This window comes from Scyliorhinus torazame, chromosome 21, assembly GCF_047496885.1.
Source record: "Scyliorhinus torazame isolate Kashiwa2021f chromosome 21, sScyTor2.1, whole genome shotgun sequence".
Lineage (NCBI taxonomy): Eukaryota > Metazoa > Chordata > Chondrichthyes > Carcharhiniformes > Scyliorhinidae > Scyliorhinus > Scyliorhinus torazame.
In genome coordinates, this window is record NC_092727.1 from 29,076,816 (window position 1) to 29,101,913 (window position 25,098).

Sequence of the window (25,098 nt, forward strand, 5' to 3'; positions counted from 1 at the left end):
GGGAGTGAGCATTGTCGGGGGTGAGGGTGTGAGCGTTGCCGGGGGTGAGGGTGTGAGCATTGTCGGTGGTGAGGGAGTGAACATTGTCGGGGGTGAGGGAGTGAGCATTGTCGGGGTGAGGGAGTGAGCGTTGCCGGGGGTGAGGGAGTGAACATTGTCGGGGGTGAGGGAGTGAGCATTGTCGGGGTGAGGGAGTGAGCATTGTCAGGGTGAGGGAGTGAGTATTGCCAGGGGTGAGGGAGTGAGCACTGCCGGGGTGAGGGAGTGAGCACTGCCGGGGGTGAGGGAGTGAGCGTTGCCGGGGGTGAGGGAGTGAGCGTTGCCGGGGGTGAGGGAGTGAGCATTGTCGGAGGTGAGGGAGTGAGCATTGTCGGGGGTGAGGGAGTGAGCATTGTCGGGGGTGAGGGAGTGAGCGTTGTCAGGGTGAGGGAGTGCGCATTGTCGGGGTGAGGGAGTGAGCATTGTCGGGGGTGAGGGAGTGAGCATTGTCGGGGTGAGGGAGTGAGCATTGTCGGGGTGAGGGAGTGAACATTGCCGGGGGTGAGGGAGTGAGCATTGCCGGGGATCAGGGAGTGAGCATTGTCAGGGGTGAGGGAGTGAGCATTGTCGGGGGTGAGGGAGTGAGCATTGTCGGGGGTTAGGGAGTGAGCATTGCCGGGGATCAGGGAGTGAGCATTGTCAGGGGTGAGGGAGTGAGCATTGTCGGGGGTGAGGGAGTGAGCATTGTCGGGGGTGAGGGAGTGAGCATTGTCGGGGTGAGGGAGTGGGCATTGTCGGGGTGAGGGAGTGAGCATTGTCGGGGTGAGGGAGTGAGCATTGTCAGGGTGAGGGAGTGAGTATTGTCGGGGTGAGGGAGTGGGCATTGTCGGGGTGAGGGAGTGAGCATTGTCGGGGTGACGGAGTGAGCATTGTCAGGGTGAGGGAGTGAGCATTGTCGGGTGTGAGGGAGTGAGCATTGTCAGGGTGAGGGAGTGAGCATTGTCGGGGTGAGGGAGTGAGCGTTGTCGGGGGTGAGGGAGTGAGCATTGTCGGGGGTGAGGCAGTGAGCATTGTCAGGATGAGGGAGTGAGCATTGTCGGGGGTGAGGGAGTGAGCATTGTCAGGGTGAGGGAGTGAGCATTGTCGGGTGTGAGGGAGTGAGCGTTGCCGGGGGTGAGGGAGTGAGCATTGTCAGGGTGAGGGAGTGAGCATTGTCAGGGTGAGGGAGTGAGCATTGTCGGGGTGACGGAGTGAGCATTGTCAGGGTGAGGGAGTGAGCATTGTCGGGTGTGAGGGAGTGAGCGTTGCCGGGGGTGAGGGAGTGAGCATTGTCAGGGTGAGGGAGTGAGCATTGTCAGGGTGAGGGAGGGAGCATTGTCGGGGTGAGGGAGTGAGCGTTGCCGGGGGTGAGGGAGTGAGCATTGTCGGGGATGCGGGAGTGAGCATTGTCGGGGGTGAGGGAGTGAGCATTGTCAGGGTGAGGGAGTGAGCATTGTCGGGGGTGAGGGAGTGAGCATTGTCAGGGGGTGAGGGAGTGAGCATTGTCGGGGGTGAGGCAGTGAGCATTGTCGGGGGTGAGGGAGTGAGCATTGTCGGGGGTGAGGGAGTCAGCATTGTCGGGGGTGAGGCAGTGAGCATTGTCGGGGGTGAGGCAGTGAGCATTGTCGGGGTGAGGGAGTGAGCATTGTCGGGGTGAGGGAGTGAGCATTGTCGGGGGGTGAGGGAGTGAGCATTGTCGGGGGGTGAGGGAGTGAGCATTGTCGGGGTGAGGGAGTGAGCATTGTCGGGGTGAGGGAGTGAGTATTGTCGGGGGGTGAGGGAGTGAGCATTGTCGGGGGGTGAGGGAGTGAGCATTGTCGGGGGTGAGGCAGTGAGCATTGTCGGGGTGAGGGAGTGAGCATTGTCGGGGTGAGGGAGTGAGCATTGTCGGGGTGAGGGAGTGAGTATTGCCGGGGGTGAGGAAGTGAGCATTGTCGGGGGTGAGGGAGTGAGCATTGTCGGGGGTGAGGGAGTGAGCATTGTCGGGGGTTAGGGAGTGAGCATTGCCGGGGATCAGGGAGTGAGCATTGTCAGGGGTGAGGGAGTGAGCATTGTCGGGGGTGAGGGAGTGAGCATTGTCGGGGGTGAGGGAGTGAGCATTGTCGGGGTGAGGGAGTGGGCATTGTCGGGGTGAGGGAGTGAGCATTGTCGGGGTGAGGGAGTGAGCATTGTCAGGGTGAGGGAGTGAGTATTGTCGGGGTGAGGGAGTGGGCATTGTCGGGGTGAGGGAGTGAGCATTGTCGGGGTGACGGAGTGAGCATTGTCAGGGTGAGGGAGTGAGCATTGTCGGGTGTGAGGGAGTGAGCATTGTCAGGGTGAGGGAGTGAGCATTGTCGGGGTGAGGGAGTGAGCGTTGTCGGGGGTGAGGGAGTGAGCATTGTCGGGGGTGAGGCAGTGAGCATTGTCAGGATGAGGGAGTGAGCATTGTCGGGGGTGAGGGAGTGAGCATTGTCAGGGTGAGGGAGTGAGCATTGTCGGGTGTGAGGGAGTGAGCGTTGCCGGGGGTGAGGGAGTGAGCATTGTCAGGGTGAGGGAGTGAGCATTGTCAGGGTGAGGGAGTGAGCATTGTCGGGGTGACGGAGTGAGCATTGTCAGGGTGAGGGAGTGAGCATTGTCGGGTGTGAGGGAGTGAGCGTTGCCGGGGGTGAGGGAGTGAGCATTGTCAGGGTGAGGGAGTGAGCATTGTCAGGGTGAGGGAGGGAGCATTGTCGGGGTGAGGGAGTGAGCGTTGCCGGGGGTGAGGGAGTGAGCATTGTCGGGGATGCGGGAGTGAGCATTGTCGGGGGTGAGGGAGTGAGCATTGTCAGGGTGAGGGAGTGAGCATTGTCGGGGGTGAGGGAGTGAGCATTGTCAGGGGGTGAGGGAGTGAGCATTGTCGGGGGTGAGGCAGTGAGCATTGTCGGGGGTGAGGGAGTGAGCATTGTCGGGGGTGAGGGAGTCAGCATTGTCGGGGGTGAGGCAGTGAGCATTGTCGGGGGTGAGGCAGTGAGCATTGTCGGGGTGAGGGAGTAAGCATTGTCGGGGTGAGGGAGTGAGTATTGTCGGGGGGTGAGGGAGTGAGCATTGTCGGGGGGTGAGGGAGTGAGCATTGTCGGGGTGAGGGAGTGAGCATTGTCGGGGTGAGGGAGTGAGTATTGTCGGGGGGTGAGGGAGTGAGCATTGTCGGGGGGTGAGGGAGTGAGCATTGTCGGGGGTGAGGCAGTGAGCATTGTCGGGGTGAGGGAGTGAGCATTGTCGGGGTGAGGGAGTGAGCATTGTCGGGGTGAGGGAGTGAGTATTGCCGGGGGTGAGGAAGTGAGCATTGTCGGGGTGAGGGAGTGAGCATTGTCGGGGTGAGGGAGTGAGCATTGTCGGGGTGAGGGAGTGAGTATTGCCGGGGGTGAGGAAGTGAGCATTGTCGGGGTGAAGGAGTGAGCATTGTCGGGGTGAGGGAGTGAGTATTGCCGGGGGTGAGGAAGTGAGCATTGCCGGGGGTGAGGGAGTGAGCATTGTCGGGGTGAGGGAGTGAGCATTGTCGGGGTGAGGGAGTGAGCATTGTCGGGGTGAGGGAGTGAGCATTGTCGGGGTGAGGGAGTGAGCATTGTCAGGGGGTGAGGGAGTGAGCATTGTCGGGGTGAGGGAGTGAGAATTGTCGGGGTGAGGGAGTGAGTATTGCCGGGGGTGAGGAAGTGAGCATTGTCGGGGTGAGGGAGTGAGCATTGTCGGGGTGAGGGAGTGAGCATTGTCGGGGTGAGGGAGTGAGCATTGTCAGGGGGTGAGGGAGTGAGCATTGCCGGGGGTGAGGAAGTGAGCATTGTCAGGGGGTGAGGGAATGAGCATTGCCGGGGGTGAGGGAGTGAGCATTGTCGGGGGTGAGGGAGTGAGCATTGTCGGGGGTGAGGGAGTGAGCATTGTCGGGGTGAGGGAGTGAGCATTGTCGGGGTGAGGGAGTGAGCATTGTCGGGGTGAGGGAGTGAGTATTGCCGGGGGTGAGGAAGTGAGCATTGTCGGGGTGAGGGAGTGAGCATTGTCGGGGTGAGGGAGTGAGCATTGTCGGGGTGAGGGAGTGAGCATTGTCAGGGGGTGAGGGAGTGAGCATTGCCGGGGGTGAGGAAGTGAGCATTGTCGGGGGTTGAGGGAGTGAGCATTGTCGGGGGTGAGGGAGTGAGCATTGTCAGGGGGTGAGGGAGTGAGCATTGCCGGGGGTGAGGGAGTGAGCATTGCCGGGGGTGAGGGAGTGAGCATTGTCGGGGGTGAGGGAGTGAGCATTGTCGGGGTGAGGCAGTGAGCATTGTCGGGGGTGAGGGAGTGAGCATTGCCGGGGGTGAGGGAGTGAGCATTGCCGGGGGTGAGGGAGTGAGCATTGTCGGGGGTGAGGGAGTGAGCATTGTCGGGGTGAGGGAGTGAGCATTGTCGGGGTGAGGGAGTGAGCATTGTCGGGTGTGAGGGAGTGAGCATTGCCGGGGGTGAGGGAGTGAGCATTGTCGGGGTGAGGGAGTGAGCATTGTCGGGGTGAGGGAGTGAGCATTGTCGGGGTGAGGGAGTGAGCATTGTCGGGGTGAGGGAGTGAGCATTGTCGGGGGTGAGGGAGTGAGCATTGTCGGGGTGAGGGAGTGAGCATTTTCGGGGTGAGGGAGGGAGCATTGCTGGGGGTGAGGAAGTGAGTATTGTCGGGGTGAGGGAGTGAGCATTGTCGGGGGTGAGGGAGTGAGCATTGTCAGGGTGAGCGAGTGAGCATTGTCGGGAGTTAGGGAGTGAGCATTGTCGGGGGTGAGGGAGTGAGCATTGTCGGGGTGAGGGAGTGAGCAATGTCGGGGTGAGGGAGTGAGCATTGTCGGGGGTGAGGGAGTGAGCATTGTCGGGGTGAGGGAGTGAGCAATGTCGGGGTGAGGGAGTGAGCATTGTCAGGGGGTGAGGGAGTGAGCATTGTCAGGGTGAGCGAGTGAGCATTGTCGGGAGTTAGGGAGTGAGCATTGTCGGGGGTGAGGGAGTGAGCATTGTCGGGGTGAGGGAGTGAGCAATGTCGGGGTGAGGGAGTGAGCATTGTCGGGGGTGAGGGAGTGAGCATTGTCGGGGTGAGGGAGTGAGCAATGTCGGGGTGAGGGAGTGAGCATTGTCGGGGGTGAGGGAGTGAGCATTGTCGGGGGTGAGGGAGTGAGCATTGCCAGGGGTGAGCGAGTGAGCATTGTCGGGGTGAGGGAGTGAGCATTGTCGGGGGTGAGGGAGTGAGCATTGTCGGGGTGAGGGAGTGAGCAATGTCGGGGTGAGGGAGTGAGCATTGTCGGGGGTGAGGGAGTGAGCATTGTCGGGGGTGAGGGAGTGAGCATTGTCGGGGGTGAGGGAGTGAGCATTGTCGGGGTGAGGGAGTGAGCAATGTCGGGGTGAGGGAGTGAGCATTGTCGGGGGTGAGGGAGTGAGCATTGTCGGGGGTGAGGGAGTGAGCATTGCCAGGGGTGAGCGAGTGAGCATTGTCGGGGTGAGGGAGTGAGCATTGTCGGGGGTGAGGGAGTGAGCATTGTCGGGGGTGAGGGAGTGAGCATTGCCAGGGGTGAGCGAGTGAGCATTGTCAGGGGTGAGGCAGTGAGCATTGCCAGGGGTGAGCGAGTGAGCATTGCCGGGGGTGAGGGAGTGAGCATTGCCAGGGATGAGCGAGTGAGCATTGTCGGGGGTGAGGGAGTGAGCATTGTCGGGGTGAGGGAGTGAGCATTGTCAGGGTGAGGGAGTGAGCATTGTCGGGGGTGACGGAGTGAGCATTGCCGGGGGTGAGGGAGTGAGCATTGCCGGGGGTGAGGGAGTGAGCATTGTCGGGGGTGAGGGAGTGAGCATTGTCGGGGGTGAGGCAGTGAGCATTGTCGGGGTGAGGGAGTGAGCATTGTCAGGGGGTGAGGGAGTGAGCATTGTCGGGTGTGAGGGAGTGAGCGTTGCCGGGGGTGAGGGAGTGAGCATTGTCAGGGTGAGGGAGTGAGCATTGTCAGGGTGAGGGAGTGAGCATTGTCGGGGTGACGGAGTGAGCATTGTCAGGGTGAGGGAGTGAGCATTGTCGGGTGTGAGGGAGTGAGCGTTGCCGGGGGTGAGGGAGTGAGCATCGTCAGGGTGAGGGAGTGAGCATTGTCAGGGTGAGGGAGGGAGCATTGTCGGGGTGAGGGAGTGAGCGTTGCCGGGGGTGAGGGAGTGAGCATTGTCGGGGATGCGGGAGTGAGCATTGTCGGGGGTGAGGGAGTGAGCATTGTCAGGGTGAGGGAGTGAGCATTGTCGGGGGTGAGGGAGTGAGCATTGTCAGGGGGTGAGGGAGTGAGCATTGTCGGGGGTGAGGCAGTGAGCATTGTCGGGGGTGAGGGAGTGAGCATTGTCGGGGGTGAGGGAGTCAGCATTGTCGGGGGTGAGGCAGTGAGCATTGTCGGGGGTGAGGCAGTGAGCATTGTCGGGGTGAGGGAGTGAGCATTGTCGGGGTGAGGGAGTGAGTATTGTCGGGGGGTGAGGGAGTGAGCATTGTCGGGGGGTGAGGGAGTGAGCATTGTCGGGGTGAGGGAGTGAGCATTGTCGGGGTGAGGGAGTGAGTATTGTCGGGGGGTGAGGGAGTGAGCATTGTCGGGGGGTGAGGGAGTGAGCATTGTCGGGGGTGAGGCAGTGAGCATTGTCGGGGTGAGGGAGTGAGCATTGTCGGGGTGAGGGAGTGAGCATTGTCGGGGTGAGGGAGTGAGTATTGCCGGGGGTGAGGAAGTGAGCATTGTCGGGGTGAGGGAATGAGCATTGTCGGGGTGAGGGAGTGAGCATTGTCGGGGTGAGGGAGTGAGCATTGTCAGGGGGTGAGGGAGTGAGCATTGCCGGGGGTGAGGAAGTGAGCATTGTCAGGGGGTGAGGGAGTGAGCATTGCCGGGGGTGAGGGAGTGAGCATTGTCGGGGGTGAGGGAGTGAGCATTGTCGGGGGTGAGGGAGTGAGCATTGTCGGGGTGAGGGAGTGAGCATTGTCGGGGTGAGGGAGTGAGCATTGTCGGGGTGAGGGAGTGAGTATTGCCGGGGGTGAGGAAGTGAGCATTGTCGGGGTGAAGGAGTGAGCATTGTCGGGGTGAGGGAGTGAGTATTGCCGGGGGTGAGGAAGTGAGCATTGCCGGGGGTGAGGGAGTGAGCATTGTCGGGGTGAGGGAGTGAGCATTGTCGGGGTGAGGGAGTGAGCATTGTCGGGGTGAGGGAGTGAGCATTGTCGGGGTGAGGGAGTGAGCATTGTCAGGGGGTGAGGGAGTGAGCATTGTCGGGGTGAGGGAGTGAGCATTGTCGGGGTGAGGGAGTGAGTATTGCCGGGGGTGAGGAAGTGAGCATTGTCGGGGTGAGGGAGTGAGCATTGTCGGGGTGAGGGAGTGAGCATTGTCGGGGTGAGGGAGTGAGCATTGTCAGGGGGTGAGGGAGTGAGCATTGCCGGGGGTGAGGAAGTGAGCATTGTCAGGGGTGAGGGAATGAGCATTGCCGGGGGTGAGGGAGTGAGCATTGTCGGGGGTGAGGGAGTGAGCATTGTCGGGGGTGAGGGAGTGAGCATTGTCGGGGTGAGGGAGTGAGCATTGTCGGGGTGAGGGAGTGAGCATTGTCGGGGTGAGGGAGTGAGTATTGCCGGGGGTGAGGAAGTGAGCATTGTCGGGGTGAGGGAGTGAGCATTGTCGGGGTGAGGGAGTGAGCATTGTCGGGGTGAGGGAGTGAGCATTGTCAGGGGGTGAGGGAGTGAGCATTGCCGGGGGTGAGGAAGTGAGCATTGTCGGGGGGTGAGGGAGTGAGCATTGTCGGGGGTGAGGGAGTGAGCATTGTCAGGGGGTGAGGGAGTGAGCATTGCCGGGGGTGAGGGAGTGAGCATTGCCGGGGGTGAGGGAGTGAGCATTGTCGGGGGTGAGGGAGTGAGCATTGTCGGGGTGAGGCAGTGAGCATTGTCGGGGGTGAGGGAGTGAGCATTGCCGGGGGTGAGGGAGTGAGCATTGCCGGGGGTGAGGGAGTGAGCATTGTCGGGGGTGAGGGAGTGAGCATTGTCAGGATGAGGGAGTGAGCATTGTCGGGGGTGAGGGAGTGAGCATTGTCAGGGTGAGGGAGTGAGCATTGTCGGGTGTGAGGGAGTGAGCGTTGCCGGGGGTGAGGGAGTGAGCATTGTCAGGGTGAGGGAGTGAGCATTGTCAGGGTGAGGGAGTGAGCATTGTCGGGGTGACGGAGTGAGCATTGTCAGGGTGAGGGAGTGAGCATTGTCGGGTGTGAGGGAGTGAGCGTTGCCGGGGGTGAGGGAGTGAGCATTGTCAGGGTGAGGGAGTGAGCATTGTCAGGGTGAGGGAGGGAGCATTGTCGGGGTGAGGGAGTGAGCGTTGCCGGGGGTGAGGGAGTGAGCATTGTCGGGGATGCGGGAGTGAGCATTGTCGGGGGTGAGGGAGTGAGCATTGTCAGGGTGAGGGAGTGAGCATTGTCGGGGGTGAGGGAGTGAGCATTGTCAGGGGGTGAGGGAGTGAGCATTGTCGGGGGTGAGGCAGTGAGCATTGTCGGGGTTGAGGGAGTGAGCATTGTCGGGGGTGAGGGAGTCAGCATTGTCGGGGGTGAGGCAGTGAGCATTGTCGGGGGTGAGGCAGTGAGCATTGTCGGGGTGAGGGAGTGAGCATTGTCGGGGTGAGGGAGTGAGTATTGTCGGGGGGTGAGGGAGTGAGCATTGTCGGGGGGTGAGGGAGTGAGCATTGTCGGGGTGAGGGAGTGAGCATTGTCGGGGTGAGGGAGTGAGTATTGTCGGGGGGTGAGGGAGTGAGCATTGTCGGGGGGTGAGGGAGTGAGCATTGTCGGGGGTGAGGCAGTGAGCATTGTCGGGGTGATGGAGTGAGCATTGTCGGGGTGAGGGAGTGAGCATTGTCGGGGTGAGGGAGTGAGTATTGCCGGGGGTGAGGAAGTGAGCATTGTCGGGGGTGAGGGAGTGAGCATTGTCGGGGGTGAGGGAGTGAGCATTGTCGGGGGTTAGGGAGTGAGCATTGCCGGGGATCAGGGAGTGAGCATTGTCAGGGGTGAGGGAGTGAGCATTGTCGGGGGTGAGGGAGTGAGCATTGTCGGGGGTGAGGGAGTGAGCATTGTCGGGGTGAGGGAGTGGGCATTGTCGGGGTGAGGGAGTGAGCATTGTCGGGGTGAGGGAGTGAGCATTGTCAGGGTGAGGGAGTGAGTATTGTCGGGGTGAGGGAGTGGGCATTGTCGGGGTGAGGGAGTGAGCATTGTCGGGGTGAGGGAGTGAGCATTGTCAGGGGGTGAGGGAGTGAGCATTGCCGGGGGTGAGGAAGTGAGCATTGTCAGGGGGTGAGGGAGTGAGCATTGCCGGGGGTGAGGGAGTGAGCATTGTCGGGGGTGAGGGAGTGAGCATTGTCGGGGGTGAGGGAGTGAGCATTGTCGGGGTGAGGGAGTGAGCATTGTCGGGGTGAGGGAGTGAGCATTGTCGGGGTGAGGGAGTGAGTATTGCCGGGGGTGAGGAAGTGAGCATTGTCGGGGTGAAGGAGTGAGCATTGTCGGGGTGAGGGAGTGAGTATTGCCGGGGGTGAGGAAGTGAGCATTGCCGGGGGTGAGGGAGTGAGCATTGTCGGGGTGAGGGAGTGAGCATTGTCGGGGTGAGGGAGTGAGCATTGTCGGGGTGAGGGAGTGAGCATTGTCGGGGTGAGGGAGTGAGCATTGTCAGGGGGTGAGGGAGTGAGCATTGTCGGGGTGAGGGAGTGAGCATTGTCGGGGTGAGGGAGTGAGTATTGCCGGGGGTGAGGAAGTGAGCATTGTCGGGGTGAGGGAGTGAGCATTGTCGGGGTGAGGGAGTGAGCATTGTCGGGGTGAGGGAGTGAGCATTGTCAGGGGGTGAGGGAGTGAGCATTGCCGGGGGTGAGGAAGTGAGCATTGTCAGGGGGTGAGGGAATGAGCATTGCCGGGGGTGAGGGAGTGAGCATTGTCGGGGGTGAGGGAGTGAGCATTGTCGGGGGTGAGGGAGTGAGCATTGTCGGGGTGAGGGAGTGAGCATTGTCGGGGTGAGGGAGTGAGCATTGTCGGGGTGAGGGAGTGAGTATTGCCGGGGGTGAGGAAGTGAGCATTGTCGGGGTGAGGGAGTGAGCATTGTCGGGGTGAGGGAGTGAGCATTGTCGGGGTGAGGGAGTGAGCATTGTCAGGGGGTGAGGGAGTGAGCATTGCCGGGGGTGAGGAAGTGAGCATTGTCGGGGGGTGAGGGAGTGAGCATTGTCGGGGGTGAGGGAGTGAGCATTGTCAGGGGGTGAGGGAGTGAGCATTGCCGGGGGTGAGGGAGTGAGCATTGCCGGGGGTGAGGGAGTGAGCATTGTCGGGGGTGAGGGAGTGAGCATTGTCGGGGTGAGGCAGTGAGCATTGTCGGGGGTGAGGGAGTGAGCATTGCCGGGGGTGAGGGAGTGAGCATTGCCGGGGGTGAGGGAGTGAGCATTGTCGGGGGTGAGGGAGTGAGCATTGTCAGGATGAGGGAGTGAGCATTGTCGGGGGTGAGGGAGTGAGCATTGTCAGGGTGAGGGAGTGAGCATTGTCGGGTGTGAGGGAGTGAGCGTTGCCGGGGGTGAGGGAGTGAGCATTGTCAGGGTGAGGGAGTGAGCATTGTCAGGGTGAGGGAGTGAGCATTGTCGGGGTGACGGAGTGAGCATTGTCAGGGTGAGGGAGTGAGCATTGTCGGGTGTGAGGGAGTGAGCGTTGCCGGGGGTGAGGGAGTGAGCATTGTCAGGGTGAGGGAGTGAGCATTGTCAGGGTGAGGGAGGGAGCATTGTCGGGGTGAGGGAGTGAGCGTTGCCGGGGGTGAGGGAGTGAGCATTGTCGGGGATGCGGGAGTGAGCATTGTCGGGGGTGAGGGAGTGAGCATTGTCAGGGTGAGGGAGTGAGCATTGTCGGGGGTGAGGGAGTGAGCATTGTCAGGGGGTGAGGGAGTGAGCATTGTCGGGGGTGAGGCAGTGAGCATTGTCGGGGTTGAGGGAGTGAGCATTGTCGGGGGTGAGGGAGTCAGCATTGTCGGGGGTGAGGCAGTGAGCATTGTCGGGGGTGAGGCAGTGAGCATTGTCGGGGTGAGGGAGTGAGCATTGTCGGGGTGAGGGAGTGAGTATTGTCGGGGGGTGAGGGAGTGAGCATTGTCGGGGGGTGAGGGAGTGAGCATTGTCGGGGTGAGGGAGTGAGCATTGTCGGGGTGAGGGAGTGAGTATTGTCGGGGGGTGAGGGAGTGAGCATTGTCGGGGGGTGAGGGAGTGAGCATTGTCGGGGGTGAGGCAGTGAGCATTGTCGGGGTGATGGAGTGAGCATTGTCGGGGTGAGGGAGTGAGCATTGTCGGGGTGAGGGAGTGAGTATTGCCGGGGGTGAGGAAGTGAGCATTGTCGGGGGTGAGGGAGTGAGCATTGTCGGGGGTGAGGGAGTGAGCATTGTCGGGGGTTAGGGAGTGAGCATTGCCGGGGATCAGGGAGTGAGCATTGTCAGGGGTGAGGGAGTGAGCATTGTCGGGGGTGAGGGAGTGAGCATTGTCGGGGGTGAGGGAGTGAGCATTGTCGGGGTGAGGGAGTGGGCATTGTCGGGGTGAGGGAGTGAGCATTGTCGGGGTGAGGGAGTGAGCATTGTCAGGGTGAGGGAGTGAGTATTGTCGGGGTGAGGGAGTGGGCATTGTCGGGGTGAGGGAGTGAGCATTGTCGGGGTGACGGAGTGAGCATTGTCAGGGTGAGGGAGTGAGCATTGTCGGGTGTGAGGGAGTGAGCATTGTCAGGGTGAGGGAGTGAGCATTGTCGGGGTGAGGGAGTGAGCGTTGTCGGGGGTGAGGGAGTGAGCATTGTCGGGGGTGAGGCAGTGAGCATTGTCAGGATGAGGGAGTGAGCATTGTCGGGGGTGAGGGAGTGAGCATTGTCAGGGTGAGGGAGTGAGCATTGTCGGGTGTGAGGGAGTGAGCGTTGCCGGGGGTGAGGGAGTGAGCATTGTCAGGGTGAGGGAGTGAGCATTGTCAGGGTGAGGGAGTGAGCATTGTCGGGGTGACGGAGTGAGCATTGTCAGGGTGAGGGAGTGAGCATTGTCGGGTGTGAGGGAGTGAGCGTTGCCGGGGGTGAGGGAGTGAGCATTGTCAGGGTGAGGGAGTGAGCATTGTCAGGGTGAGGGAGGGAGCATTGTCGGGGTGAGGGAGTGAGCGTTGCCGGGGGTGAGGGAGTGAGCATTGTCGGGGATGCGGGAGTGAGCATTGTCGGGGGTGAGGGAGTGAGCATTGTCAGGGTGAGGGAGTGAGCATTGTCGGGGGTGAGGGAGTGAGCATTGTCAGGGGGTGAGGGAGTGAGCATTGTCGGGGGTGAGGCAGTGAGCATTGTCGGGGGTGAGGGAGTGAGCATTGTCGGGGGTGAGGGAGTCAGCATTGTCGGGGGTGAGGCAGTGAGCATTGTCGGGGGTGAGGCAGTGAGCATTGTCGGGGTGAGGGAGTGAGCATTGTCGGGGTGAGGGAGTGAGTATTGTCGGGGGGTGAGGGAGTGAGCATTGTCGGGGGGTGAGGGAGTGAGCATTGTCGGGGTGAGGGAGTGAGCATTGTCGGGGTGAGGGAGTGAGTATTGTCGGGGGGTGAGGGAGTGAGCATTGTCGGGGGGTGAGGGAGTGAGCATTGTCGGGGGTGAGGCAGTGAGCATTGTCGGGGTGAGGGAGTGAGCATTGTCGGGGTGAGGGAGTGAGCATTGTCGGGGTGAGGGAGTGAGTATTGCCGGGGGTGAGGAAGTGAGCATTGTCGGGGTGAGGGAGTGAGCATTGTCGGGGTGAGGGAGTGAGCATTGTCGGGGTGAGGGAGTGAGCATTGTCAGGGGGTGAGGGAGTGAGCATTGCCGGGGGTGAGGAAGTGAGCATTGTCAGGGGGTGAGGGAGTGAGCATTGCCGGGGGTGAGGGAGTGAGCATTGTCGGGGGTGAGGGAGTGAGCATTGTCGGGGGTGAGGGAGTGAGCATTGTCGGGGTGAGGGAGTGAGCATTGTCGGGGTGAGGGAGTGAGCATTGTCGGGGTGAGGGAGTGAGTATTGCCGGGGGTGAGGAAGTGAGCATTGTCGGGGTGAAGGAGTGAGCATTGTCGGGGTGAGGGAGTGAGTATTGCCGGGGGTGAGGAAGTGAGCATTGCCGGGGGTGAGGGAGTGAGCATTGTCGGGGTGAGGGAGTGAGCATTGTCGGGGTGAGGGAGTGAGCATTGTCGGGGTGAGGGAGTGAGCATTGTCGGGGTGAGGGAGTGAGCATTGTCAGGGGGTGAGGGAGTGAGCATTGTCGGGGTGAGGGAGTGAGCATTGTCGGGGTGAGGGAGTGAGCATTGTCGGGAGTTTGGGAGTGAGCATTGTCGGGGGTGAGGGAGTGAGCATTGTCCGGTGTGAGGGAGTGAGCATTGCCGTGGGTGAGGGAGTGAGTATTGTCAGGGGTGAGGAAGTGAGCATTGTCGGGGGTGAGGGAGTGAGCATTGTCGGGGGTGAGGCAGTGAGCATTGTCGGGGGGAGGGAGTGAGCATTTTCGGGGTGAGGCAGTGAGCATTGTCGGGGGTGAGGGAGTGAGCATTGTCGGGGGTGAGGGAGTGAGCATTGTCGGGGGTGAGGGAGTGAGCATTGCCGGGGGTGAGGGAGTTAGTATTGACAGGGGTGAGGCAGTGAGCATTGTCGGGGTGACGGAGTGAGCATTGTCAGGGTGAGGGAGTGAGCAATGTCGGGGGTGGGGGAGTGAGCATTGTCAGGGTGAGGGAGTGAGCATTGTCGGGGTGAGGGAGAGAGCATTGTCGGGGGTGAGGCAGTGAGCAATGTCGGGGTGAGGGAGTGAGCATTGTCAGAGGTGAGGGAGTGAGCATTGTCGGGGTGAGGGAGTGAGCATTGTCGGGGGTGAGGCAGTGAGCATTGTCGGGGGTGAGGGAGTGAGCATTGTCGGGGGTGAGGGAGTGAGCATTTTCGGGGGTGAGGGAGTGAGCATTGTCGGGGGTGAGGGAGTGACCATTGTCGGGGTGAGGGAGTGAGCATTGTCAGGTGTGAGGGAGTGAGCATTGTCGGGGGTGAGTGAGTGAGTATTGTCAGGGGTGAGGAAGTGAGCATTGTCGGGGATGAGGGAGTGAGCTTTGCCGGGGGTGAGGCAGTGAGCTTTGACCAGTGTGAGGGAGTGAGCATTGTCGGGGTGAGGGAGTGAGCATTGTCGGGGATGAGGGAGTGAGCATTGTCGGGGATGAGGGAGTGAACATTGTCGGGGGTGAGGGAGTGAGTATTGTCAGAGGTGAGGGAGTGAGCATTGACGGGGGTGAGGGAGTGAGCATTGTCAGGGTGAGGAAGTGAGCTTTGACCAGTGTGAGGGAGTGAGCATTGTCGGGGTGAGGGAGTGAGCATTGTCGGGGGTGAGGGAGTGAGCAATGTCGGGGTGAGGGAGTGAGCATTGTCAGGGGTGAGGGAGTGAGCATTGTCGGGGGTGAGGGAGTGAGTATTGTCAGTGGTGAGGGAGTGAGCATTGCCGTGGTTGAGGGACTGAGCATTGTCAGGGGTGAGGGATTGAGCATTGTCGGGGGTGAGGGAGTGAGCATTGTCAGGGGTGAGGGAGTGAACATTGTCGGGGGTGAGGGAGTGAGCATTGCCGGGGTTGAGGGAGTGAGCATTGTCAGGGGTGAGGGAGTGAGCATTGCCGGGGGTGAGGGAGTGAGTATTGCCAGGGGTGAGGCAGTGAGCATTGTCAGGGTGAGGGAGTGAGCATTGTCGTGGTGAGGGAGTGAGCATTGTCGGGGGTGAGGCAGTGAGCATTGCCGGGGGTGAGGAAGTGAGCATTGTCAGGGGTGAGGAAGTGAGCATTGTCGGGATGAGGGAGTGAGTATTGTCAGGTGTGAGGGAGTGAGCATTGTCGGGGGTGAGGGAGTGAGAATTGTCGGGGGTGAGGGAGTGAGCATTGTCGGGGTGAGGGAGTGAGCATTGTCGGGGTGAGGGAGTGAGCATTGTCGGGGGTGAGCGGGTGAGCATTGTCGGGGATGAGGGAGTGAGCATTGTCGGGGGTGAGGGAGTGAGCATTGTCGGGGGTGAGGCAGTGAGCATTGCCAGGGGTGAGCGGGTGAGCATTGTCGGGGATGAGGGAGTGAGCATTGTCGGGGGTGAGGGAGTGAGCATTGTCGGGGGTGAGGGAGTGAGCATTGTCGGGGTGAGGGAGTGAGCATTGCCAGGGGTGAGCGAGTGAGCATTGTCGGGGGTGAGGGAGTGAGCATTGTCGGGGATGAGGGAGTGAGCATTGTCGGGGGTGAGGGAGTGAGCATTGCCGGGGTTGAGGCAGTGAGCATTGCCGGGGGTGAGGGAGTGAGCATTGCCAGGGGTGAGCGGGTGAGCATTGTCAGGGGGTGAGGGAGTGAGCATTGCCGGGGGTGAGGGAGTGAGCTTTGCCGGGGATGAGGGAGTGAGCATTGTCGGGATGAGGGAGTGAGCATTGTCGGGGGTCAGGGAGTGAGCATTGCCGGGGGTGAGGGAGTGAGCAATGTCAAGGGGTGAGGGAGTGAGCATTGTCGGGGTGAGGGAGTGAGCATTGTCGGACGTGACGGAGTGAGCGTTGTCGGGGGTGAGGGAGTGAGCATTGCACGGGGTGAGGGAGTGAACATTGTCCGGGTGAGGGAGTGAGCATTGCCGGGGGTGAGGGAGTGAGCATTGCCGGGGGTGAGGGAGTGAGCATTGTCGGTGGTGAGGGAGTCAGCATTATCGGGGGTGAGGGAGTGAGCATTGTCGGGATGAGGGAGTGAGCATTGTCGGGGGTGACGGAATGAGCATTGTCAGGTGTGAGGGAGTGAGAATTGTCGGGGATGAGGGAGTGAGCATTGCCGGGGGTGAGGCAGTGAGCTTTCACCAGTGTGAGGGAGTGAGCATTGTCGGGGGTGAGGGAGTGAACATTGTCGGGGGTGAGGGAGTGAACATTGTCGGGGGTGAGGGAGTGAGTATTGTCAGAGGTGAGGGTGTCAGCATTGTCGGGTGTGAGGGAGTGAGCATTGTCGGGGATGAGGGAGTGAGCATTGTCAGGGTGAAGGAGTGAGCATTGTCGGGGGTGAGGGAGTGATCATTGTTGGGGGTGAGGGAGTGAGCATTGCCGGGGGTGAGGGAGTGAGCATTGTCGTGGTGAGGGAGTGAGCATTGTCGGGGGTGAGGCAGTGAGTATTGCCAGGAGTGATGCAGTGAGCATTGTCGGGGTGAGGGAGTGAGCATTGTCTGGGTGAGGGAGTGGGCATTGTCTGGGTGAGGGAGTGAGCATTGCCAGGGGTGAGCGAGTGAGCATTGTCGGGGATCAGGGAGTGAGCACTGTCGAGTGTGACGGAGTGAGCATTGTCGGGGGTGAGGGAGTGAGCATTGTCAGGCTGAGGGAGTGAGCATTGCCGGGGGTGAGGGAGTGAGCATTGCCGGGGGTGAGGGAGTGAGTATTGTCAGGGGTGAGGAAGTGAGCATTGTCGGGGGTGAGGGAGTGAGCATTGTCGGGGTGAGGGAGTGAGCATTGTCGGGGGTGAGGGAGTGAGCATTGTCGGGGATGAGGGAGTGAGCATTGTCGGGGGTGAGGGAGTGAGCAGTGTCGGGGTGAGGGAGTGAGCATTGTCTGGGTGAGGCAGTGAGCATTGTCGGGGTGAGGGAGTGAGCATTGCCGGGGGTGAGGGAGTGAGTATTGCCAGGAGTGATGCAGTGAGCATTGTCGGGGTGAGGGAGTGAGCATTGTCGGGGTGAGGGAGTGGGCATTGTCGGGGTGAGGGAGTGAGCATTGCCAGGGGTGAGCGAGTGAGCATTGTCGGGGATCAGGGAGTGAGCATTGTCGAGTGTGACGGAGTGAGCATTGTCGGGGGTGAGGGAGTGAGCATTGTCGGGCTGAGGTAGTGAGCATTGCCGGGGGTGAGGGAGTGAGCATTGCCGGGGGTGAGGGAGTGAGCATTGTCGGGGTGAGGGAGTGAGCGTTGTCGGGGGTGAGGGAGTGAGCATTGTCGGGGATGAGGGAGTGAGCATTGTCGGGGGTGAGTGAGTGAGCAGTGTCGGGGTGAGGGAGTGAGCATTGTCGGGGGTGAGGCAGTGAGCATTGTCGGGGTGAGGGAGTGAGCATTGTCGTGGTGAGGGAGTGAGCATTGTCGTGGTGAGGGAGTGAGCATTGTCGGGGGTGAGGCAGTGAGCATTTTCGGGGTGAGGGAGTGAGCATTGCTGGGGGTGAGGAAGTGAGTATTGCCCGGGGTGAGACAGTGAGCATTGTCGGGGTGAGGGAGTGAGCATTTTCGGGGTGAGGGTGTGAGCATTGTCGGGGGTGAGGGAGTGTGTATTGTCAGGGGTGAGGCAGTGAGCATTGCCAGGGGTGAGCGAGTGAGCATTGTCAGGGGTGACGGAGTGAGCATTGCACGGGGTGAGGGAGTGAACATTGTCCGGGTGAGGGAGTGAGCATTGCCGGGTGTGAGGGAGTGAGCATTGCAGGGGGTGAGGGAGTGAGCATTGTCGGGGGTGAGGGAGTGAGCATTGTCGGGGGTGAGGGAGTGAGCATTGTCAGGTGTGAGGGAGTGAGAATTGTCGGGGATGAGGGAGTGAGCATTGCCGGGTTGAGGCAGTGAGCTTTCACCAGTGTGAGGGAGTGAGCATTGTCAGGGGGTGAGAGAGTGAGCATTGTCGGCGGTGAGGGAGTGAGCATTGTCAGGGGTGAGGGAGTGAACATTGTCGGGGGTGAGGGAGTGAGCATTGTCGGGGGTGAGGGAGTGAGCATTGCCGGGGGTGAGGGAGTGAGCATTGTCGGGGATGAGGGAGTGAGCATTGTCAGGGTGAAGGAGTGAGCATTGTCGGGGGTGAGGGAGTGATCATTGTTGGGGGTGAGGGAGTGAGCATTGCCGGGGGTGAGGGAGTGAGCATTGTCGTGGTGAGGGAGTGAGCATTGTCGGGGGTGAGGCAGTGAGTATTGCCAGGAGTGATGCAGTGAGCATTGTCGGGGTGAGGGAGTGAGCATTGTCTGGGTGAGGGAGTGGGCATTGTCGGGGTGAGGGAGTGAGCATTGCCAGGGGTAAGCGAGTGAGCATTGTCGGGGATCAGGGAGTGAGCATTGTCGGGGATCAGGGAGTGAGCATTGTCGAGTGTGACGGAGTGAGCATTGTCGGGGGTGAGGGAGTGAGCATTGTCGGGTGTGAGGGAGTGAGCGTTGTCGGGCTGAGGGAGTGAGCATTGCCGGGGGTGAGGGAGTGAGCATTGCCGGGGGTGAGGGAGTGAGTATTGTCAGGGGTGAGGAAGTGAGCATTGTCGGGGGTGAGGGAGTGAGCACTGTCGAGTGTGACGGAGTGAGCATTGTCGGGGGTGAGGGAGTGAGCATTGTCGGGCTGAGGGAGTGAGCATTGCCGGGGGTGAGGGAGTGAGCATTGCCGGGGATCAGGGAGTGAGCATTGCCAGGAGTGATGCAGTGAGCATTGTCGGGGGTGAGGGAGTGAGCGTTGTCGGGGGTGAGGGAGTGAGCATTGCCGTGGGTGAGGGTGTGAGCATTGTCGGGGGTGAGGGAGTGAACATTGTCGGGGGTGAGGGAGTGAGCATTGTCGGGGTGAGGGAGTGAGCGTTGCCGGGGGTGAGGGAGTGAACATTGTGGGGGGTGAGGGAGTGAGCATTGTCGGGGTGAGTGAGTGAGCATTGTCAGGGTGAGGGAGTGAGTATTGCCAGGGGTGAGGGAGTGAGCACTGCCGGGGTGAGGGAGTGAGCACTGCCAGGGGTGAGGGAGTGTGCGTTGCCGGGGGTGAGGGAGTGAGCGTTGCCGGGGGTGAGGGAGTGAGCATTGTCGGGGGTGAGGGAGTGAGCATTGTCGGGGGTGAGGGAGTGAGCATTGTCGGGGGTGAGGGAGTGAGCATTGTCGGGGGTGAGGGAGTGAGCGTTGTCGGGGGTGAGGGAGTGAGCATTGTCGGGGGTGAGGGAGTGAGCATTGTCGGGGTGAGGGAGTGAGCGTTGCCGGGGGTGAGGGAGTGAACATTGTCGGGGGTGAGGGAGTGAGCATTGTCGGGGTGAGGGAGTGAGCATTGTCAGGGTGAGGGAGTGAGTATTGCCAGGGGTGAGGGAGTGAGCACTGCCGGGGTGAGGGAGTGAGCACTGCCGGGGGTGATGGAGTGAGCGTTGCCGGGGGTGAGGGAGTGAGCGTTGCCGGGGTTGAGGGAGTGAGCATTGTCGGGGGTGAGGGTGTGAGCGTTGCCGGGGGTGAGGGTGTGAGCATTGTCGGTGGTGAGGGAGTGAACATTGTCGGGGGTGAGGGAGTGAGCATTGTCGGGGTGAGGGAGTGAGCGTTGCCGGGGGTGAGGGAGTGAACATTGTCGGGGGTGAGGGAGTGAGCATTGTCGGGGTGAGGGAGTGAGCATTGTCAGGGTGAGGGAGTGAGTATTGCCAGGGGTGAGGGAGTGAGCACTGCCGGGGTGAGGGAGTGAGCACTGCCGGGGGTGAGGGAGTGAGCGTTGCCGGGGGTGAGGGAGTGAGCGTTGCCGGGGGTGAGGGAGTGAGCATTGTCGGAGGTGAGGGAGTGAGCATTGTCGGGGGTGAGGGAGTGAGCATTGTCGGGGGTGAGGGAGTGAGCGTTGTCAGGGTGAGGGAGTGCGCATTGTCGGGGTGAGGGAGTGAGCATTGTCGGGGGTGAGGGAGTGAGCATTGTCGGGGTGAGGGAGTGAGCATTGTCGGGGTGAGGGAGTGAACATTGCCGGGGGTGAGGGAGTGAGCATTGCCGGGGATCAGGGAGTGAGCATTGTCAGGGGTGAGGGAGTGAGCATTGTCGGGGGTGAGGGAGTGAGCATTGTCGGGGGTTAGGGAGTGAGCATTGCCGGGGATCAGGGAGTGAGCATTGTCAGGGGTGAGGGAGTGAGCATTGTCGGGGGTGAGGGAGTGAGCATTGTCGGGGGTGAGGGAGTGAGCATTGTCGGGGTGAGGGAGTGGGCATTGTCGGGGTGAGGGAGTGAGCATTGTCGGGGTGAGGGAGTGAGCATTGTCAGGGTGAGGGAGTGAGTATTGTCGGGGTGAGGGAGTGGGCATTGTCGGGGTGAGGGAGTGAGCATTGTCGGGGTGACGGAGTGAGCATTGTCAGGGTGAGGGAGTGAGCATTGTCGGGTGTGAGGGAGTGAGCATTGTCAGGGTGAGGGAGTGAGCATTGTCGGGGTGAGGGAGTGAGCGTTGTCGGGGGTGAGGGAGTGAGCATTGTCGGGGGTGAGGCAGTGAGCATTGTCAGGATGAGGGAGTGAGCATTGTCGGGGGTGAGGGAGTGAGCATTGTCAGGGTGAGGGAGTGAGCATTGTCGGGTGTGAGGGAGTGAGCGTTGCCGGGGGTGAGGGAGTGAGCATTGTCAGGGTGAGGGAGTGAGCATTGTCAGGGTGAGGGAGTGAGCATTGTCGGGGTGACGGAGTGAGCATTGTCAGGGTGAGGGAGTGAGCATTGTCGGGTGTGAGGGAGTGAGCGTTGCCGGGGGTGAGGGAGTGAGCATTGTCAGGGTGAGGGAGTGAGCATTGTCAGGGTGAGGGAGGGAGCATTGTCGGGGTGAGGGAGTGAGCGTTGCCGGGGGTGAGGGAGTGAGCATTGTCGGGGATGCGGGAGTGAGCATTGTCGGGGGTGAGGGAGTGAGCATTGTCAGGGTGAGGGAGTGAGCATTGTCGGGGGTGAGGGAGTGAGCATTGTCAGGGGGTGAGGGAGTGAGCATTGTCGGGGGTGAGGCAGTGAGCATTGTCGGGGGTGAGGGAGTGAGCATTGTCGGGGGTGAGGGAGTCAGCATTGTCGGGGGTGAGGCAGTGAGCATTGTCGGGGGTGAGGCAGTGAGCATTGTCGGGGTGAGGGAGTGAGCATTGTCGGGGTGAGGGAGTGAGCATTGTCGGGGGGTGAGGGAGTGAGCATTGTCGGGGGGTGAGGGAGTGAGCATTGTCGGGGTGAGGGAGTGAGCATTGTCGGGGTGAGGGAGTGAGTATTGTCGGGGGGTGAGGGAGTGAGCATTGTCGGGGGGTGAGGGAGTGAGCATTGTCGGGGGTGAGGCAGTGAGCATTGTCGGGGTGAGGGAGTGAGCATTGTCGGGGTGAGGGAGTGAGCATTGTCGGGGTGAGGGAGTGAGTATTGCCGGGGGTGAGGAAGTGAGCATTGTCGGGGGTGAGGGAGTGAGCATTGTCGGGGGTGAGGGAGTGAGCATTGTCGGGGGTTAGGGAGTGAGCATTGCCGGGGATCAGGGAGTGAGCATTGTCAGGGGTGAGGGAGTGAGCATTGTCGGGGGTGAGGGAGTGAGCATTGTCGGGGGTGAGGGAGTGAGCATTGTCGGGGTGAGGGAGTGGGCATTGTCGGGGTGAGGGAGTGAGCATTGTCGGGGTGAGGGAGTGAGCATTGTCAGGGTGAGGGAGTGAGTATTGTCGGGGTGAGGGAGTGGGCATTGTCGGGGTGAGGGAGTGAGCATTGTCGGGGTGACGGAGTGAGCATTGTCAGGGTGAGGGAGTGAGCATTGTCGGGTGTGAGGGAGTGAGCATTGTCAGGGTGAGGGAGTGAGCATTGTCGGGGTGAGGGAGTGAGCGTTGTCGGGGGTGAGGGAGTGAGCATTGTCGGGGGTGAGGCAGTGAGCATTGTCAGGATGAGGGAGTGAGCATTGTCGGGGGTGAGGGAGTGAGCATTGTCAGGGTGAGGGAGTGAGCATTGTCGGGTGTGAGGGAGTGAGCGTTGCCGGGGGTGAGGGAGTGAGCATTGTCAGGGTGAGGGAGTGAGCATTGTCAGGGTGAGGGAGTGAGCATTGTCGGGGTGACGGAGTGAGCATTGTCAGGGTGAGGGAGTGAGCATTGTCGGGTGTGAGGGAGTGAGCGTTGCCGGGGGTGAGGGAGTGAGCATTGTCAGGGTGAGGGAGTGAGCATTGTCAGGGTGAGGGAGGGAGCATTGTCGGGGTGAGGGAGTGAGCGTTGCCGGGGGTGAGGGAGTGAGCATTGTCGGGGATGCGGGAGTGAGCATTGTCGGGGGTGAGGGAGTGAGCATTGTCAGGGTGAGGGAGTGAGCATTGTCGGGGGTGAGGGAGTGAGCATTGTCAGGGGGTGAGGGAGTGAGCATTGTCGGGGGTGAGGCAGTGAGCATTGTCGGGGGTGAGGGAGTGAGCATTGTCGGGGGTGAGGGAGTCAGCATTGTCGGGGGTGAGGCAGTGAGCATTGTCGGGGGTGAGGCAGTGAGCATTGTCGGGGTGAGGGAGTAAGCATTGTCGGGGTGAGGGAGTGAGTATTGTCGGGGGGTGAGGGAGTGAGCATTGTCGGGGGGTGAGGGAGTGAGCATTGTCGGGGTGAGGGAGTGAGCATTGTCGGGGTGAGGGAGTGAGTATTGTCGGGGGGTGAGGGAGTGAGCATTGTCGGGGGGTGAGGGAGTGAGCATTGTCGGGGGTGAGGCAGTGAGCATTGTCGGGGTGAGGGAGTGAGCATTGTCGGGGTGAGGGAGTGAGCATTGTCGGGGTGAGGGAGTGAGTATTGCCGGGGGTGAGGAAGTGAGCATTGTCGGGGTGAGGGAGTGAGCATTGTCGGGGTGAGGGAGTGAGCATTGTCGGGGTGAGGGAGTGAGTATTGCCGGGGGTGAGGAAGTGAGCATTGTCGGGGTGAAGGAGTGAGCATTGTCGGGGTGAGGGAGTGAGTATTGCCGGGGGTGAGGAAGTGAGCATTGCCGGGGGTGAGGGAGTGAGCATTGTCGGGGTGAGGGAGTGAGCATTGTCGGGGTGAGGGAGTGAGCATTGTCGGGGTGAGGGAGTGAGCATTGTCGGGGTGAGGGAGTGAGCATTGTCAGGGGGTGAGGGAGTGAGCATTGTCGGGGTGAGGGAGTGAGAATTGTCGGGGTGAGGGAGTGAGTATTGCCGGGGGTGAGGAAGTGAGCATTGTCGGGGTGAGGGAGTGAGCATTGTCGGGGTGAGGGAGTGAGCATTGTCGGGGTGAGGGAGTGAGCATTGTCAGGGGGTGAGGGAGTGAGCATTGCCGGGGGTGAGGAAGTGAGCATTGTCAGGGGGTGAGGGAATGAGCATTGCCGGGGGTGAGGGAGTGAGCATTGTCGGGGGTGAGGGAGTGAGCATTGTCGGGGGTGAGGGAGTGAGCATTGTCGGGGTGAGGGAGTGAGCATTGTCGGGGTGAGGGAGTGAGCATTGTCGGGGTGAGGGAGTGAGTATTGCCGGGGGTGAGGAAGTGAGCATTGTCGGGGTGAGGGAGTGAGCATTGTCGGGGTGAGGGAGTGAGCATTGTCGGGGTGAGGGAGTGAGCATTGTCAGGGGGTGAGGGAGTGAGCATTGCCGGGGGTGAGGAAGTGAGCATTGTCGGGGGTTGAGGGAGTGAGCATTGTCGGGGGTGAGGGAGTGAGCATTGTCAGGGGGTGAGGGAGTGAGCATTGCCGGGGGTGAGGGAGTGAGCATTGCCGGGGGTGAGGGAGTGAGCATTGTCGGGGGTGAGGGAGTGAGCATTGTCGGGGTGAGGCAGTGAGCATTGTCGGGGGTGAGGGAGTGAGCATTGCCGGGGGTGAGGGAGTGAGCATTGCCGGGGGTGAGGGAGTGAGCATTGTCGGGGGTGAGGGAGTGAGCATTGTCGGGGTGAGGGAGTGAGCATTGTCGGGGTGAGGGAGTGAGCATTGTCGGGTGTGAGGGAGTGAGCATTGCCGGGGGTGAGGGAGTGAGCATTGTCGGGGTGAGGGAGTGAGCATTGTCGGGGTGAGGGAGTGAGCATTGTCGGGGTGAGGGAGTGAGCATTGTCGGGGTGAGGGAGTGAGCATTGTCGGGGGTGAGGGAGTGAGCATTGTCGGGGTGAGGGAGTGAGCATTTTCGGGGTGAGGGAGGGAGCATTGCTGGGGGTGAGGAAGTGAGTATTGTCGGGGTGAGGGAGTGAGCATTGTCGGGGGTGAGGGAGTGAGCATTGTCAGGGTGAGCGAGTGAGCATTGTCGGGAGTTAGGGAGTGAGCATTGTCGGGGGTGAGGGAGTGAGCATTGTCGGGGTGAGGGAGTGAGCAATGTCGGGGTGAGGGAGTGAGCATTGTCGGGGGTGAGGGAGTGAGCATTGTCGGGGTGAGGGAGTGAGCAATGTCGGGGTGAGGGAGTGAGCATTGTCAGGGGGTGAGGGAGTGAGCATTGTCAGGGTGAGCGAGTGAGCATTGTCGGGAGTTAGGGAGTGAGCATTGTCGGGGGTGAGGGAGTGAGCATTGTCGGGGTGAGGGAGTGAGCAATGTCGGGGTGAGGGAGTGAGCATTGTCGGGGGTGAGGGAGTGAGCATTGTCGGGGTGAGGGAGTGAGCAATGTCGGGGTGAGGGAGTGAGCATTGTCGGGGGTGAGGGAGTGAGCATTGTCGGGGGTGAGGGAGTGAGCATTGCCAGGGGTGAGCGAGTGAGCATTGTCGGGGTGAGGGAGTGAGCATTGTCGGGGGTGAGGGAGTGAGCATTGTCGGGGTGAGGGAGTGAGCAATGTCGGGGTGAGGGAGTGAGCATTGTCGGGGGTGAGGGAGTGAGCATTGTCGGGGGTGAGGGAGTGAGCATTGTCGGGGGTGAGGGAGTGAGCATTGTCGGGGTGAGGGAGTGAGCAATGTCGGGGTGAGGGAGTGAGCATTGTCGGGGGTGAGGGAGTGAGCATTGTCGGGGGTGAGGGAGTGAGCATTGCCAGGGGTGAGCGAGTGAGCATTGTCGGGGTGAGGGAGTGAGCATTGTCGGGGGTGAGGGAGTGAGCATTGTCGGGGGTGAGGGAGTGAGCATTGCCAGGGGTGAGCGAGTGAGCATTGTCAGGGGTGAGGCAGTGAGCATTGCCAGGGGTGAGCGAGTGAGCATTGCCGGGGGTGAGGGAGTGAGCATTGCCAGGGATGAGCGAGTGAGCATTGTCGGGGGTGAGGGAGTGAGCATTGTCGGGGTGAGGGAGTGAGCATTGTCAGGGTGAGGGAGTGAGCATTGTCGGGGGTGACGGAGTGAGCATTGCCGGGGGTGAGGGAGTGAGCATTGCCGGGGGTGAGGGAGTGAGCATTGTCGGGGGTGAGGGAGTGAGCATTGTCGGGGGTGAGGCAGTGAGCATTGTCGGGGTGAGGGAGTGAGCATTGTCAGGGGGTGAGGGAGTGAGCATTGTCGGGTGTGAGGGAGTGAGCGTTGCCGGGGGTGAGGGAGTGAGCATTGTCAGGGTGAGGGAGTGAGCATTGTCAGGGTGAGGGAGTGAGCATTGTCGGGGTGACGGAGTGAGC